Here is a 15196-nt window from a genome sequence, read left to right as displayed (position 1 = left end):
CAGCAAGAAGGGAACACAAAGAATACTTGTTTTGCAGTGAAGGTAACCAAGAGGGAATGTTTAGGAATCCTACTGTCCTCGATGAATTTATGCAGAAGGTAATTTAAATCTTTTACTATTAGTTGCTTTAGTAACCCTTGGGTCAGTATTAGCTCTACACTATTTCTGTTCAGCCACATACTGATTGTTCAACAATGGTTTTAAAGACCAAGTAGGGTATGTGTATCTCTGAAAATAAATAAAAATAAGATGGAATACTGTTATTAATGTTTCAAACTAATATGGCATATCATATTTTGAATGTTTTTAATTGTTTGCAGATATAATGACATAATGGATTTAAGGTGGCTGCAACTTAATTTTGATAACAGAATAAACTGATAATAAATACAGTGATGGAAAACAATATATATTCAACAATTTAACATGCCATATCCATGGTGTATATTGCAGTGCTCTCTGCAGAATGCTACACTGTAAAAGAGAAATTTGGAATTCTTCATTTGCCAGCTGAAACACCTTTTATCCATACTTGTTGTCTTACAATGTTAGCAGAATTTTTTTCATCACTTTCTTTAGGTGTGGTTTTTGTGAACAATGCAGAGATGCCATTTAAAAATATAAGTGTTGTAATACATCACTTGAAGAGGCTATATTTGTAAATTTTTTGTTCACTTTAAGGCAAATGTTCCCATGTCTGCTCACGTTAGTGAAAATATAAAAAATACTTAATGACTGTGTTTGTTTGCTGTAAAAACTGAAATTCCTGGATTCAAGTTGCTGCTATAGAAGGGAACTTTTAGTACTTCATTTTGGACTGAATGTAAAAGTTTGATGGTTGTTTTTTCTCTGCAAAGATGTTTGACTTTTGTGTCTTTCAGTAAAATGTGTTCTTATATAGGTACATGTAGATTGCTATATCATGAAAATGAAATGAATGACAGTTTTTTGGGGGGAGGGTAGTTTGAGCCATCATGTGTGTTCTTTCTGCTTTATCCTCTTTCTGTAGTAACTGAACAGTCATTTATGTGACTGTGAGAAATTGGTACAGAGATAAAGCCAACTTTTTTCAAACCTCTTGTGCAAGGTATATTTTGTTTATTGCAAATATTAGTTCAGGGTACTCAGCAAGAGGATTCCTGGAAGCAAATGCATTTGTTAGATAAATAACTCTAGAAGTCTAGCCCATTGCATTCAAATGAAATTATTTAGTTTATTAACACATTGTTTTGACATCCTTGACATCTTTCTGGGAAAGAAGGTTAAACATGAATGAGCTTGAGACTTGTGGAACTTACTTTCTCTTTATGTTTGACTGTGAGTTTCTATGGTACATTTCTGAGCCAGGTACTTTGGCTTTAAAGTGAAATGAAGTGAATTGATTACTTTTATTATATCCCAGAAATGTTCACTGAAATATTTGAGTACAAACTTGGAAATCATCAATTTTTAATCTTGCAAATTTCCTCTTTAACTATGCTATAGTGTGTATATTTATAAAGAGGGGAAGTTTATATGTAATGATGGTGAAATTAATCATTCACCCCAGGAAATCATGAGACCATCAGAAAGGTGAGCATTCTTCTGTGTGGGAGATAGTTTCAGTCTGCAGTTAATAAATTCCTTCACAAGTAAAACTATAACAAACCTTGCTTGTGCTGAATACAATTTGACCTTGCCTTCTTCAACTTCCAGCAAAGCAATAGCTGTATAAAGAAGATGTCAGTTAATTCTTTAGAAGAGGCTGTGTGTGCTTTTTCTTTTTAACTGGCAGGAAGTTGAAATAGGCAGCATTTGTGGAGCCGTAATATGCTCAGCTTAGTGTAATAGGATAATATACTCAGAATACTCTACAGATAAATCTGTTTTAAAAATACAGAAAATACATCCTCAGAAGGAGAAGGGGACACATCAGTGTTGTCTGCTTTTCTCTGCTTTTTCTTTTTTTCCCCAGTAATAATATCAAGGTTCCCTCATAAGCTGAGGCTTACTGTGCATAATACTAACATTTTTATCACAATTGTTTAGATATTAGGATAGTAACTCCCTTGCTGTAATAGTTTTGCAGTAATCACAGCCTTTCCTTTATTTCCTTTGGGTTTTTTTTTTTGTTTTTGTTTTTATTTGTATTTTTGGGGGATTTTACTTTGTTTTTGTGGTTTTTGTCTTGCATCATGGATTACATGAAGTGTTTAATTCTCAGAACAGAGGTTTTATTTTGGTTTTGCCTCTTTGGTCCATTTTTATGTAGATTAAAATTATTTTAAAAGTTTTACAGCACCTTGCATAAACCCACAATTGTGTCAGCTGGCAGCAAGAATGTTTCATGTTTCTGCTGTAGTGCTGCAGATAATATCAACTGTAGCAACGCTCTTCCTATGCCAACAGCCCTTGATCAAAGGGCATTGAGAGGTTAAAAGAAATGGGTGTGGTAGCAAAAACATCCTTGACCTTAAGATTGGGGTATCTGGAGTTCAGAGAACAGGACTTTATTTAATTTATTGTACAAGGGAGGTGAAAGCAACTGAGAAAAGGGCTAAGGAACCTCAGGAAGAATCAAGATTAACTGACCAAGCACTGAAATGTAAACATTTACTGCACTGTATAATTCTAATAAGCAAAGAGAAGAATGTTAGAATGACAGTTACATTTACCATTCTGTTAGAAATCTCTTTTTGGTGGCTTTAGTATTTACCTCTGGCCAAACCTCTGCGTATTCTGCCTATCTCTTATCAGATATTCATTTGATGGATGAATAGGTGCTTACCAACTGCTACAATACACCACTATCTGGTGTTATATCTGAATATGTGTCATAGAACTTTACATTTGTGACAGCAATGTAATTCACTGAAGGGGAACTTCTGTCAATTTCTGTCAACTGCACTTGCCTTATGTTTTACATAAGATACAGAAACTCTTTGTATCTGTACTCTTAAGCAGAATATTGCTCATTCAGGGTATTTATTTAGGATAAAGTGAAGTCTGATTATTCTCTGGGCTTGCTTAGTGTAAAATGAAGTTTAGGTTGTAAAAAATCTTCATTCTTTAAAGACTAACAATTGTGTTTGCTGAAGGGAGAATAGCCTGTGCAGTGTCATTCTGCAGTAAGGTCCCTTGTCTGCTTTAAGATGTAAATGAACAAATATGAGGCAACCATTGCTTGTTACAAGCTTTTTATGGCTGTGTTTAGTCTTCTGAACAGGCACACAGAATATCCCCTATAATCTTTAAGAAAGTGTGCTCTTTGCAAGATAGTGTAATTTAATATACTTCTAATCAGTATCTCCCAGTTTCCCCTTGCCATCTCAAATAGCAGCCTTGTGTTAAATGGCTGAGTGCTGCAGATGTTAGGGGAATTGCCTTATTAGTAAAGTCAACAGTGTCTCTATTCTGGGTTACTGAAAATGGCTGAGTCCTAAAGGTAAATGAGTTGCTTCATAAATACTGTTGCTCAAGATCACTTAGTGATATTACATTTTTATAAATCTTCCAGCAGTGGTTTAGGACTGTCCTCCCCAAGATGTTTGCTCTTTTTTTTTTTTTTTTTTTTTTTTTTTTTTTTTTTTTCCCATTAGCCTTACAGTGATGGTGCATTTGGATTGGGTGAAAGTACTGAGATGAAGGCACTTGTTTCCTTCTCTCATGGGAAGGCAGAGGAGCATAGCACACGTGACTAGTGAAGGTTTGAACTAATACTACTGTTTCCTCAATGCATGGGAGCTGGATTTAAGTTTATAAACAGACTGTTGGCCCTCCTTCTGGTGAAGAAAGACTGGATTATGTTATAACATGCTGGCATCTCAAGCTTTACCCTACTGCAGTTCCCAGAAGAAGGCATTTTGACTTCTGTTATCTGCTCTGTCTCCAGCAGCTTGTTCCTCTGTCAGTTAACCCCTCCTTTGATTAAATATTTATTAAATTAATCACTAACTTACCCTTTTCTGGATATCATTCAAAACGTGGTAATACGGTGCCATCTATAGGAAGGAGTGGTGGGGAGGCAAAGAAACTTGGGAGAAAAAGGAGAATGATGGCATGGCTCTGAAGAGGGGCTGGTTTGTTCCTTTTTAGAGTTTAGAAGCTGTGGATCTAGTGTCAACTAACACAGGCACATGTATAGCCTCAAGCAATACATGTAGGAGGTAAGAACCTCTCATTGCAATGAGGTATTGATTCTGGAATTCAGGGAGAGCCATTCTGCCAGATTTCAGTCAATTGCTTGAGTACACTATCCTGAGATGTGCTTACTCTGTAATTTCCACCCCCACACCTCCCAGCTTCTGTCACCTGTACAGGGTTTGAACTGAATGGATAAATAACTGATATACTTTATTTCAACTCCTGTCAGCTATTTTTTACTGTTATTTTCCAAATCAGCAATTACACTGTGCCTGTAAGATTTATTTTACTCTGGTAGGATGATAGATGATCCCAGAGCCATGCCCCTGGGTTTGGGCTGAGCTCAGTGTGAGACAGTATCATAGGTGCTGATCCTTGATGTTGATAGGTATTTTCTATCTCAAAGTCAATATTTAGTTGTTTATCCTGTTCCTGATACTGAAGATGCTCTGCTTTCAGGATTATGTCATGATCACACTGATGCCTGTCAGGATGTACATCACCTCTGCATGGCAGTCTCGGGATGCTGCTCTGTGCTGGGCAGGCTTTGTGCAGCAATACAGAGCTCACATGGGCAGAGAACTGTGGGATGATCTTCCACAATCCTTCCTGGCTTCTTCTGTAGTGAAAGAACTTTGACTTCAAAACCTTCCATTTGCTAAGCCCTCCTGCATCAGTTAAATCCAGATACAAAACACTAAAGCTGACAAATGGCAATGAAATGGAACATTAAGGCAAGGGAAACACTGGATGTGTATTCAAAGCTGTGTAAGCAGCTGTGGCTCATTGATTTTGCTTGATGGTGCAGGAGCATCACACATCAGCATTTTCTTGGCTGTTTCCCTATTGTTTGGCAGTAAAGGTCACCTTTTTAACTTCCCAATTAAAGACCCTTAATCATGACAAATGTCTTGTGAACACCACTGACACAATTTTCGCAAGTCTGAAGCAAAGTGTCTTAGCTTTGAGATGACAATGTCCCCTGCATGATGGCTCTGGGATCAGTGAGTTGGTGCCTTGTGCCTTGGATGTGCTGCATCAGATGCTCTTTAGCACTGGCTTCTTCAGTGCCTTTTAAAGACTATGATGGTATTTTCTTTTATAATTCTTTGAAGTCTATTTTGGTAGAAGATCTCAATCAGGTTATGGACTTTGCGGGCAATTACTTAGTTTTATATGTGGTTCCCACTGCAAATTGATATGTAAATCTTAAACTTCTGTTCAAGTATTATTTCACATGTTTGTTAAGGGTGACCAATGTAGCCCCCAACCCTTGTTTTGGGTAGATTTTGAGTGCTTGTTCAGGATTTGCAAACCTCTTGCTGTCTTACATGTTAAATACCTCTTAGCACATGCCCAGAAAGCAGCATGTGAGCAGCAGTGGAGTCAGGTGCCCCAGCAAAGGTCGCTGCTGTCTCTGTACAGCTCTGTGTGAACACACCGGGCCTGGCAGTGTCTCAAAGGGCATCCACTAAACATGCACAGGTCATTTGTGCATCTCGCACACAGTAGTCATGCCTGTAAGGTTACTGGTAAATCTGTACAAAACTAATTACAGTGCCATGCTATTATTTACCGTCATCGGCTACTTAAGACCGCAAGGGTAGCTGTAATAGCTGGCCTGCTACGTACCAGGGACTGCTTCCTCGCTGATTAACTGAGGGTAGCATCCTTCTTCCTTGCATGCATTGACTTCCTGCGGGAAGCAGGTGCCTCCTGCGGAGCGGTCAGTCTGTGCCGGCAGAAATGGGCGTCCCGAAGGCGGCAGAGCGCCGTTCTAAACAAATCGTCCTAAAAGCGCGCACAGCCCCCGTAAGAGGCAGGTCAGGGCGGCGCGTCCTGCGCCGGGCTGCGGCGGGGCCGGGATTTATACAGTGAGCGATGGCAGTGGTGGTACCGCGCTGCCCCTTCCCATCCTGCCCTCGCACGGCGCCGATCCCGCGGAACGGCACCAGCCCGGGCTTCTCTTACACTCGGCTGTCCGGGAGCGGTGAGCTGACCCACCGGCCTGTCCGGCGGCGCTGCGGCGGAGCCACCCGGCCCCGGTGCCCTCGGCCCGGGGGTGCCGCGGGGCGTCCCCGGCGGGACTCGAACCCCGGGCGCGTCCCGGCGCGCACGCGCCCCCGCAGCCGCCGGGCGCGCGCCGCCCCCCGTCCGTGACGCCGCCGCGCGGTGACGCCTCGCGCTCCTCCCGTCACGGGGCCCGGCGCGCGCGGGGCGGAGCTCGCGGGCGGCAGCAGCGGCGGCCGCGGCGCTTCACGCCCGACGGGACCCCCGGCCCGGCCCGGCCCGGCCCCGCCGCGGCCGCAGCGCCCCCGGGCACCTGCCCGCTCCTCTCCGCCCGCCGAGCCGCACCGCTCCTTCCGCGCCGGCCGCGGCGCCGCCTGTCACCGTCCCCGCCGTGCTCCGGCGCGGGCAGGCCCCGGGCCCTTTCCCCCCCTCCCCCGGGGGGGTGGGCTCCGCTCCGGAATCCTGGCCGCTCCCTCCGCGCCGCCCGCCCAGCCGGGGCTGCTCCCGCCGCCGCCGGGAAGCGCGGGGGGTCCCCGGCGGCCGCCCGGCCTCCGCCGTGACATAGGTGGGTGTGCGGGGAGGGGCGGGCGCGGCGGCCCGAGCGCGTGCGAACCGCGGGGCGGCTTTGCCCCGGCGCCTTGCGGGGCCCCGGGCCGGTCCCGGAGGTGCCGGGGCCGGGGGCAGCACGAACCCGGCCCGGTGCGGGTGGAGCTGCGCGGCACCGTAGTTGTTTGCGGTGCCGGGAGACACGCGCTAATGTTGCTCCCTTACATTACCGCTGCATTATCTGAAGTGTTTTTATGTGCCTGCCGAGTATTTCTGTGTCACCCTGAACCTTCCTGTGTTTGCTCGCTGATGCTGTGGTTTCTCGTCTTGGAATTGCTCTGCAGTGGTAGTGCTGTGAATTGGGTATGTAGGTCAGATTCTGCGAGATGTTTTTGTCAGGGGAAAAAGTGAATGTTGGATTATTTATTCCCGTGTTGCTTTTGAAGTGCATTGCAGCACCCACGAGGTTGGGAGGTTTTTCTGCCTTTTTTCCCCCCCCTTGGTTTCTCTTGCTTCGTAAATCTCTTCTTAGTTTTTGGCTGTGGCATTACTGAAGATCAAAGCGCTAAATTAGCTGGGAGCTTCTAAGCTGTATTGTATCATGCACTGTCCTTTAAGAGGGTGGTAAAAGATAATAGAAGCCTGCCTTAAAACAAGGGGGATTTCTAGTCCGCGCAGAAAATGTCTCTCAACTACAGCGTTTCTTTTCTTTAAACAATGCAGCACGTTGCAGAGCGTTGGAGGCCTTCAGAATTGTATTGCTGTGTGTATGGCAGAGACGTATTACCAGAGTGAATGGCTACAGGCTTGTCTTGCACAATACCTTGGGTTCTCTTGTGGCGAAGCACTTACTAAGGAGATACCCGAGAAAGTATTCTTTCCTCTGGAATTCCCTAGGGATAATTCTAAGGGAAAGGACATTGATGAGCTAGTATTTGTACCACACTGAAAAACCTTAGAATAATTCTTTTTCGTCACTATCTTTTCCTGCTTTCACCCATACCTTTCCTTACCGTGACTTTGTAAATAACTGATTTCCTCAGAAATCTATTTAAAAATCAGAACTTGCTATAATTCCTGTTTCCTTTACACTGTTTTCTATAATGACTGCCACCAATACGTATTGACCCCAGATTTGATTCAGGTAGCAAAGCTGTGTATAATTAATTTGATCCCCCCCCCCCCCCACCCCGAGGTTTTAGTGTGTGTTGATAAAGCAGAACAGGAAGATAACACTTGTCAGATTGACTCATTGCTTGAGAAGAAAAATCTGTGTAGAGTTTGCCTTGATAAACTCTGTGTTGGTATTTGAACAGGTGGTTTACCTGGCACTAATAGAAGAGCAAGATGAAGAAAATAGAAATTTTTGCATTGCTTGCCTTGGCTTGCTGAGATTTCTAAACTGTCAGAGGAATCTTTTTTTCCAAAATAGCTTGGTAATCTTAGGAGTTTTATAGTAAATGTTATTAAATAGAGAGCTGTGACAGAATTTATTCATGTAGTGAAATGAGCATTATGTTATTGTTTAATACCAGTAAGCAAGCTTTTTTGTTTTGTTTTTATGTTGATAATACTAATTTATGCTAAAAATGAATAACCTTTCAGTTTTGGTCATAGATGTATCAGGGGTTATTTGCTATGAATATTGGGAAAGCCAGTCAGTCCACATGCTTGTGGAATTTAAAGCCTAGTGACTCTAAATGCAGGAGAGATTGTTTTATTATAGTTTTCTCTGGAGGAAGCAAGCAAGTTGGTGAAGCAGAAGTTTTAGTCCACAGTTACAATTTTTACATCACATTTTTTCCTGATCATTTCCTATAAGTTATTAATATTTAGATACAAATCAGAATTACTGGTTTTTAAAACCTTGTCATTAATGAGAAGTATTTGTGAAGGACTATGAAGAAAAAGGCTTTGAAATCTTGGCAATCTGCAGTTTTATATTTTTTTCTTTCATATTATAACTGTAGGCTAACTTTTTGCCTCAGCAAACTAAGTCAAAAGTCATGAGTAATCTGTTTTCGTGACAAGTTGTTTGGTGGCTGTCTAACTGGTCATCCTCTGAACTTAGATTGATTTCCTTCATTTGTTCCCCCTCTTCCACAACACACAGCCAATGGTGTTCTGATCTGTGGAGAAGTATCCATAGATCCCCATTTAGTTTGGAGTAATGAACATATTTTATAATATCTTCTTAGATATTCTGTACTACTAACAGTATCTTTTGTTTAGACTTGGAGAAAAATAAATGAATGATGAAAATGTGACTGATGTAGTTAAGTACATCTTAAATACATTTGCAGAAAATGTCATGTGTTTTCATATGCGTGACAAGCTAATGTAAATATGTGTATTGCCTAGTGACTCTAGGTTTGTCTAATTAGGCAAACTATTAGATTTGCTGTCCTGAAAGATTAATTTCTAAATGCAAGCTTTTAAAATTCTCAAGTAAAACTGACACAGTATTAAACTAAAAAAAAAGAAAAAAATCAGTTAAAGATTTTTTTGTGAAAAGAAAGAAAAATCTTTTTAAGAAGAAAAGCTTCTTTTGCTATTTTAATGTTTTGTATTTTGTAGTGCTAAGGTCAAAATAGATCATGCATGCTATAATTGCACATAGCTTGTAGAATAACATTGGAAACATGGGAATGTGTTCAGAATTCAGCATGTTATTTGTGATTCACTTCTCAATTCTGGATCTTGACATGACATCTTGATTTAATAATATGACAAATGAAGTTTATGGCTCTGTGTAAACCCAGTTTCTTAGATTAAGCATGCTTATTTGCAGAGTTTTCTGGAATGTTTAGTATATTCAACTTAAATGTAATTTTTTAGAAGCAGGAGGAAGATTGGTGATGATGAGAACAGGAAAGATGAAATTCTGTATTGTGATGTTGCAGGGATTCCCCTGGGAAATGGGAACCACTGCTCTAGAGATACTTGACCCACAAATACACATGTGGCATAGTTTAGAGCCCATATTGATGAGATTATTTGAAGTTGGACTTACTTGAGCAGGACCAAAGCAGAGGTATCCCCATTTTCCTTTAAAAACTGGCAGTTGGGAATTAGCTTTTTCTCATCTGTTTGTGAAGTTTTATGTGTACTCCTGTATCTCAAATTATTGCATATTTTTAAAGATATACCAGCAAACTGTAGCTCAGTTTTTCATGTGAGAGGAAGATAGTTTTCTTTAGGCTGAAGTATTTTTTCTTTGCTGTGACTTTGTTTTCAGCCATTTTTTTCTTTTAATCCTTCACAATATTTTTTTCATTTGCTTCTCTTCCTGTATTTCAAATCATCATTTGTCCATTTCTTTGGGTTATCATCAGCAGTAAAGCATGCTGCTTTTTGTTTTCCTGGGATGATTTGTGCCAAGCACAGGAACAATCTGAAAACAGCAATGCAATAAAATTCATATCCTTCTGATGTTTGTATTGGGAAGACTGTACTTTTGAAGCTGAGATATGATAACACTGATTAATATTTTTCATTTGGATGGAGAAAGAAATTATGGCTGTGTAAGAAGGGAAGGGATTTCATGAGGTCATCCCCACCAGAGGCAGAAGGAAATACGCTGAAATCATGTGTGACAGACATTTGTCTGGTCTTCTCTTAAAAAGCTCAGAAGAGGGGAATACCACACCTCTTCACTGATCTATTTATAGCTGGTACATATGACTATTACTGTTATTAGGAGGCTTTTCTTAACATTTAACTCTGTCTTGGTGCTAGTTAAGCCATTTAAGTCTCATCCAACTCTTACTGCTCATGCAGGATAATAGTTGCCGTGCTCTTTTCACCAAGTCCTCATACATGAAGACTCTTCCACTGTCTCCTTTTATTTTAGACTTTGCTTTACTAAACTGTCCGAACAGGATTTTTGTTGTTCAGTCTCACTGGGCACTGATTTGTCTTTATCTTTTTCAAAGTTCTACAGACAGTTTTTGAGCAACAGAGTAATTAAGTTACTCTGCAAGTAGCAGAAGTAACATGATGGCCTTATTAAAATACCATTCTAGGGTGTGTGCATGCAGGTATGGCTGGGTTTTGTTTTTGTTTTGTTGTTGGGGTTTTTTTCTTTTCTTGCCAGCAGCATCAGGTTCCTGTCTCCTGCATTTGCTAGCACAGGAGCTCATACTCGTGTTTGTTGTATCCCTTCATACATATGAATTGGAGTCACCTTTCCAAGGAATATAACCTTATACTGTATTGAATTCAATCTTTATTTTGGGTTCGTTTTCTTCTATTAAGCTTTTTTAGATTACTAGAGTATGCACTTGCTGCTCTTCCACATCTCTTTGCCAGCACATGCAGTCCCTGTGGCTTTTGAACATAAGCCTGATCTACAACAGGAAATTTGATTGAGGACAAGTTCTCCTAGGGTTAGATGCAGTTTCTGTTGGCACAAGTGTGTCCTTACTGGTCTATTTTATACATGTGCTGTCTTTTGAAGTAAATTATATTGCTGAGGTAACATCTGTTAGTGTAACTGTACCTGAAGGAGCCTTTTGCCGTTTTGAGATGTCACATGGTCCACTGACGTAGCAGAAGAAATTTTAATCCTGTAGGCGTGCTTGATTGGAAGAATTGCAGAGTCAGCTATGGAACAGATGTGTTTAGCATGTTCCCTGGTTTTACTCCATTTTATCAGACTTATGTAAATGATTTTATCCATAATTTTTGAGGCTAGATCACAGATGGATCAAATTTTGCAATTCTTTCAACAGTATGTTCTTCATAAAAAATTAATTTGGGAGACCAGTAATGATTACTTGTGAAGTCCCTTTTTAGTTTCTTGCAGGAAGAAGTATTCAAGCAGTCAGTGTAGATTACATCACAGCTGTCCCTAAAATTATTTTAAAATAATGTAGATAAGAGGTCTGTAAATGCTAGTTTAAATGCCATATTACTAAAAGTAACTATAGTCTCATCTTCGAACAAACATTTGAAAACTGGAAAAATCTGGATCAAGCTGTTTGAATTCATAATAATAGAAAGAGAACAGAGAGCTAAAATACTGACACAAGCAGATATTAAACCTCAAAATAAAATCTAAAAAAAATTACAACATTCTATTGAAGAGCATGAGATTTGTCACCCTAAATATTTTATTAATGCAGCAACTGAAAACTGGTAAAGTTCAACTTGTATATAATTGTTGTTTTGTCACACTATGTGTGATTTTAGCAATGCCACAAGTTTTGTAACTCCAGTGTAAGACTTTGTTTTAAAAATAAAAATCAAATTGAATGGCAAATCTCCATGGGAATTGTGGGGTTTTCTCCCATAATGGCTCGATGATAATTGTCTTGGTGTAAAGTTGGGTTGAGAAAAGCATTTTTTGCGCTGCTGGTAGCAGTGAGCACAGTAACTTCAGGCAGGGATGAGGTGGATAATATAATGACTTCTTAATGACTTAATGAATGCCTTGCTCTAGCAAGTTCCTTCATGGAATATCTGTTATGCTTCTGTGTTTGTGATACTGGCACTATTATGAATACTGAATGAGACTTTCAAAAGCAAATTTATGTGTTATTGGTGAACTGTCTGGCAAGTTTTAGGTAAAATCTTAACCCGTGATAGAATCAAACAAAAGAAAATCCAGTATCCATCCCTCAGTGATGAGCATGAATGAATGCTTATGGAAGAGTGGGAACAGTGTAATCATTCTTAGCTTGAATATTCTTTCAATCCCAAATTATTTTTAGTAAAGGTTGATTCTAAATCTGGAATAGCTTTTGGGTAGGTAGTAATGTTTGGATTTTTTTCTCAGACTTTTTTTGCATGCAGCTAAATAAATGTCTGGCATCCAAATATCCTTTTGCAAGAAATTCTATAGGTATGTGAATGGTTCTAGTAAAAGCTACTCTTTTTTTAACTTCTTAAAAATTTTTACTGAATTCCTTTGGTGCCATCTTTTTTTTGGAGGAGAGTGGACATTCTCTGTGTGTTATAACAATACATCTCTCTGTTCCTTGTACAATTTGGTAGCCCTTTATAATTTTCTCTCCACACCCAAATGTTACTGAAACGAGAATCCTAGTTTGCCTTTTTTTTTTCCCCTGTAGAACCCCTTCTATGCCTTTGATTGTACCTTTTCCTACATTCTGTACCTTTTTGCTGCATCCTCTTCTGGATCTGAAGGTCCCAGGAATGCTAATGGAGTTCAAGATGTGAAGGCAGTGGTCTGTTTCACACTTCTTGTTCATAACATTGGCTTTATTTCTGAGTTCTGTCAGTATTCAGTGCAAAGCCCATTGGTTCCTATGTGCAAAGTTGGAACTATTGCTCTCCTTCCTCCCTTCCTCAACTTGCCCTTTTATTCATTAATTACCTGCTTTATTGCTCAATCCTCTCTCTGATAATGATGACCACCTCTACTGTCGTCAGTCCTCTCCTTGCTCTCCCAAATAATAGGAGTTTCAGAAAGCTCCTGGTTCTTGGGTAATCTAGAATATATTGAACAACACGCACTGTTGTGGAGGCCCACTGTTATCCTTCCTTTTGAAAACAACTATGTCTGTCCTATGTCCTCTATATTTTAACTAATTTATTCATGCAAGGGTAGATCTTCTTTCTTATGCTGTGACTGCAGGAAGGCCTTTGACAAGACTTCTCCAGCACCATAAATCCAAGTAGACCGTGATACTGAGGGAGGTCAGTTCTTTATACACATACACAGAGTGCACCAAGATTTGCAAGTGAGGTTCTCTTTTTGGATCTTCTCTTCCCTGTCTATCACAATTATGCACATATCCATTATTTACAGTTTGTTATATGTCACACTTTATATTGTGTAATTTCCTGAAATCCCTGCATTATCCATGTTGTCTTTTTCAAAAGATCCAGGTCTGTGTGGTGGCCAAGAGGGTTGATTCCAGCACGAGTTCTTGCTCTTTTCTTGTATTGGCATTGATACCGTAGAATGTGAAGCTGATAGGCTGATTATTAATTAGAATGTAAAATCTTTTCAGCTGTATCATCTGTTGGCTCCAGATCTCCTGCCTGTCATTAAGGTTCAGCTGGACAGCAGCAGTTAGTGAAGACAAGCAGACACAAATGCAATCTTAGCAGTGGAACAGTTTTCTTAAAGTTGATAGAAGTGGACACAGACAGCAGTCCTTTCTCTGGAACTGTAGTTAGTTTTCCTTATTAGCTGTATTTATGAGGGTTCTTACATTTTCAACACTTGAGGGAAAAGTACAATAATGAAGCATCATAGATGTCCTCATAATTTGGTACCTACTGCTAAGGGCTGTGCTAGTGCAGGTGTGAGAAGGAAATATTATGACAATATGTTGTCTTTGTGTCTTTGCATTTAATTCTGGACTGTTCTGACAAACCTAGGTTTCTATTTTTACATTTTGGTTGAAATGTTATTATGAGGGTTTGGGTTGAATTATGATTTTTTTTTTTTTTTTGATTCACAGGGAGCTAAAGATTATTACCAAAGTATAGAGTGATGAAGAGTTTGTGCACTTGATAGCTTAGCAATGTCTTAGTGTTTTAGCCTCTGTGATTCATCCAGTTTAAAACACAGTGCTTTCTGCATATGGGTAAAAACTTACAAATTTCTCCATTTAGACCTGTGCAGTGAGACCTGCTTGGTACAAAAATGCTGCACAATCGTGTAAATATGTAAATATTTGGATTTTACATACTGTGTGTTACCTCTGCATGTACACATGGTTTTCTCAGTTTCCATCAGTGTATATTAATTACACATTTACCTGTCTTCTTGTTGGTATTGAGCTCACTGTACAGTTCCAAGTGTGAGAGGTCTGAGTCTGTCCATACTTGGGGCACCCGGGTTCAGTTCATTGCTATTTGTTGTTGCATGTTTTATTCTTGAATTTGAGATGGATTCAGGGGTGTTTTTTCTATTCTGTGTTAGAAATCTGTATGGCTCATCAATGTCTTATCTGCTTAAATATTCCATGTTAGCGCATTAGGAGGGGTTTTTTTTTGCATTTTGTATTTGTTTTGAGGATAGAAAAAATGAAGGAACTGTCTGAATGTACTAAGCTAATTTGAATTATGATGAGAAGAGCACGTGGGTTACTTAATGAGGAAGAATTGAGTATGAGCCAGGAAATGCATTTTAGGCAGAAGCTCCAGGTGCTGGTGTGTCATCGGAGTGGGAAAACATTACAGCAAGGCAGCAGAAGATGAGAAAAATCATAGTTGTATTACTATACTCTGGATTTCTTCAGTGTATCGCTGTCTTGAGTATTATGCAGGAAGAACTGTGCTTTGAGGAACAACTGTGCTTTGAAGAATGAGTAAGATAGTATATAACAGAGACTTCACCGAGGACAATGTCTCCTTTGTGTCTTGAAAAATTTGGAAGATGGAGAATAATTGAGACTCGGCTGTCTTCATTATGGAGATACAGAAATGTCCTTGGAGACTTAGACTCTGCTCTTACTGGCGTCACAGCAAAGTGCCAGGTTGATCATATTAATCAAAAAGGCTGATATGTATCCTTGTGTTAATCTTTTTTGGTACTTGA

General features: G+C 40.1%; 1 protein-coding gene across 3 annotated transcripts in view; it reads left to right on the top strand.

Moving 5' to 3' along the window:
• The first annotated feature begins 47 nt into the window (after positions 1–47).
• MAP3K2 (mitogen-activated protein kinase kinase kinase 2) overlaps positions 48–15196 on the top strand; it is a 50558-nt gene continuing 35409 nt past the window's right edge. Inside the window, exon 1 of one of the 3 annotated variants that reach the window (XM_085584215.1) lies at positions 48–98. The gene's annotated coding sequence lies outside the window, so the exon portion shown is untranslated. Of the gene's footprint in view, positions 99–6576; positions 6698–15196 lie in introns of those variants that run through there. The other 2 variants (XM_021526172.3, XM_021526171.3) reach the window with 2 other exon arrangements.

The sequence above is a fragment of the Lonchura striata genome, chromosome 7 (genome assembly GCF_050655825.1).
Source record: "Lonchura striata isolate lonStrDom1 chromosome 7, ASM5065582v1, whole genome shotgun sequence".
Classification (NCBI taxonomy): domain Eukaryota; kingdom Metazoa; phylum Chordata; class Aves; order Passeriformes; family Estrildidae; genus Lonchura; species Lonchura striata.
Note: the sequence above shows the minus strand (reverse complement) of the source record. Positions and strands in the feature narration are given on the sequence as shown.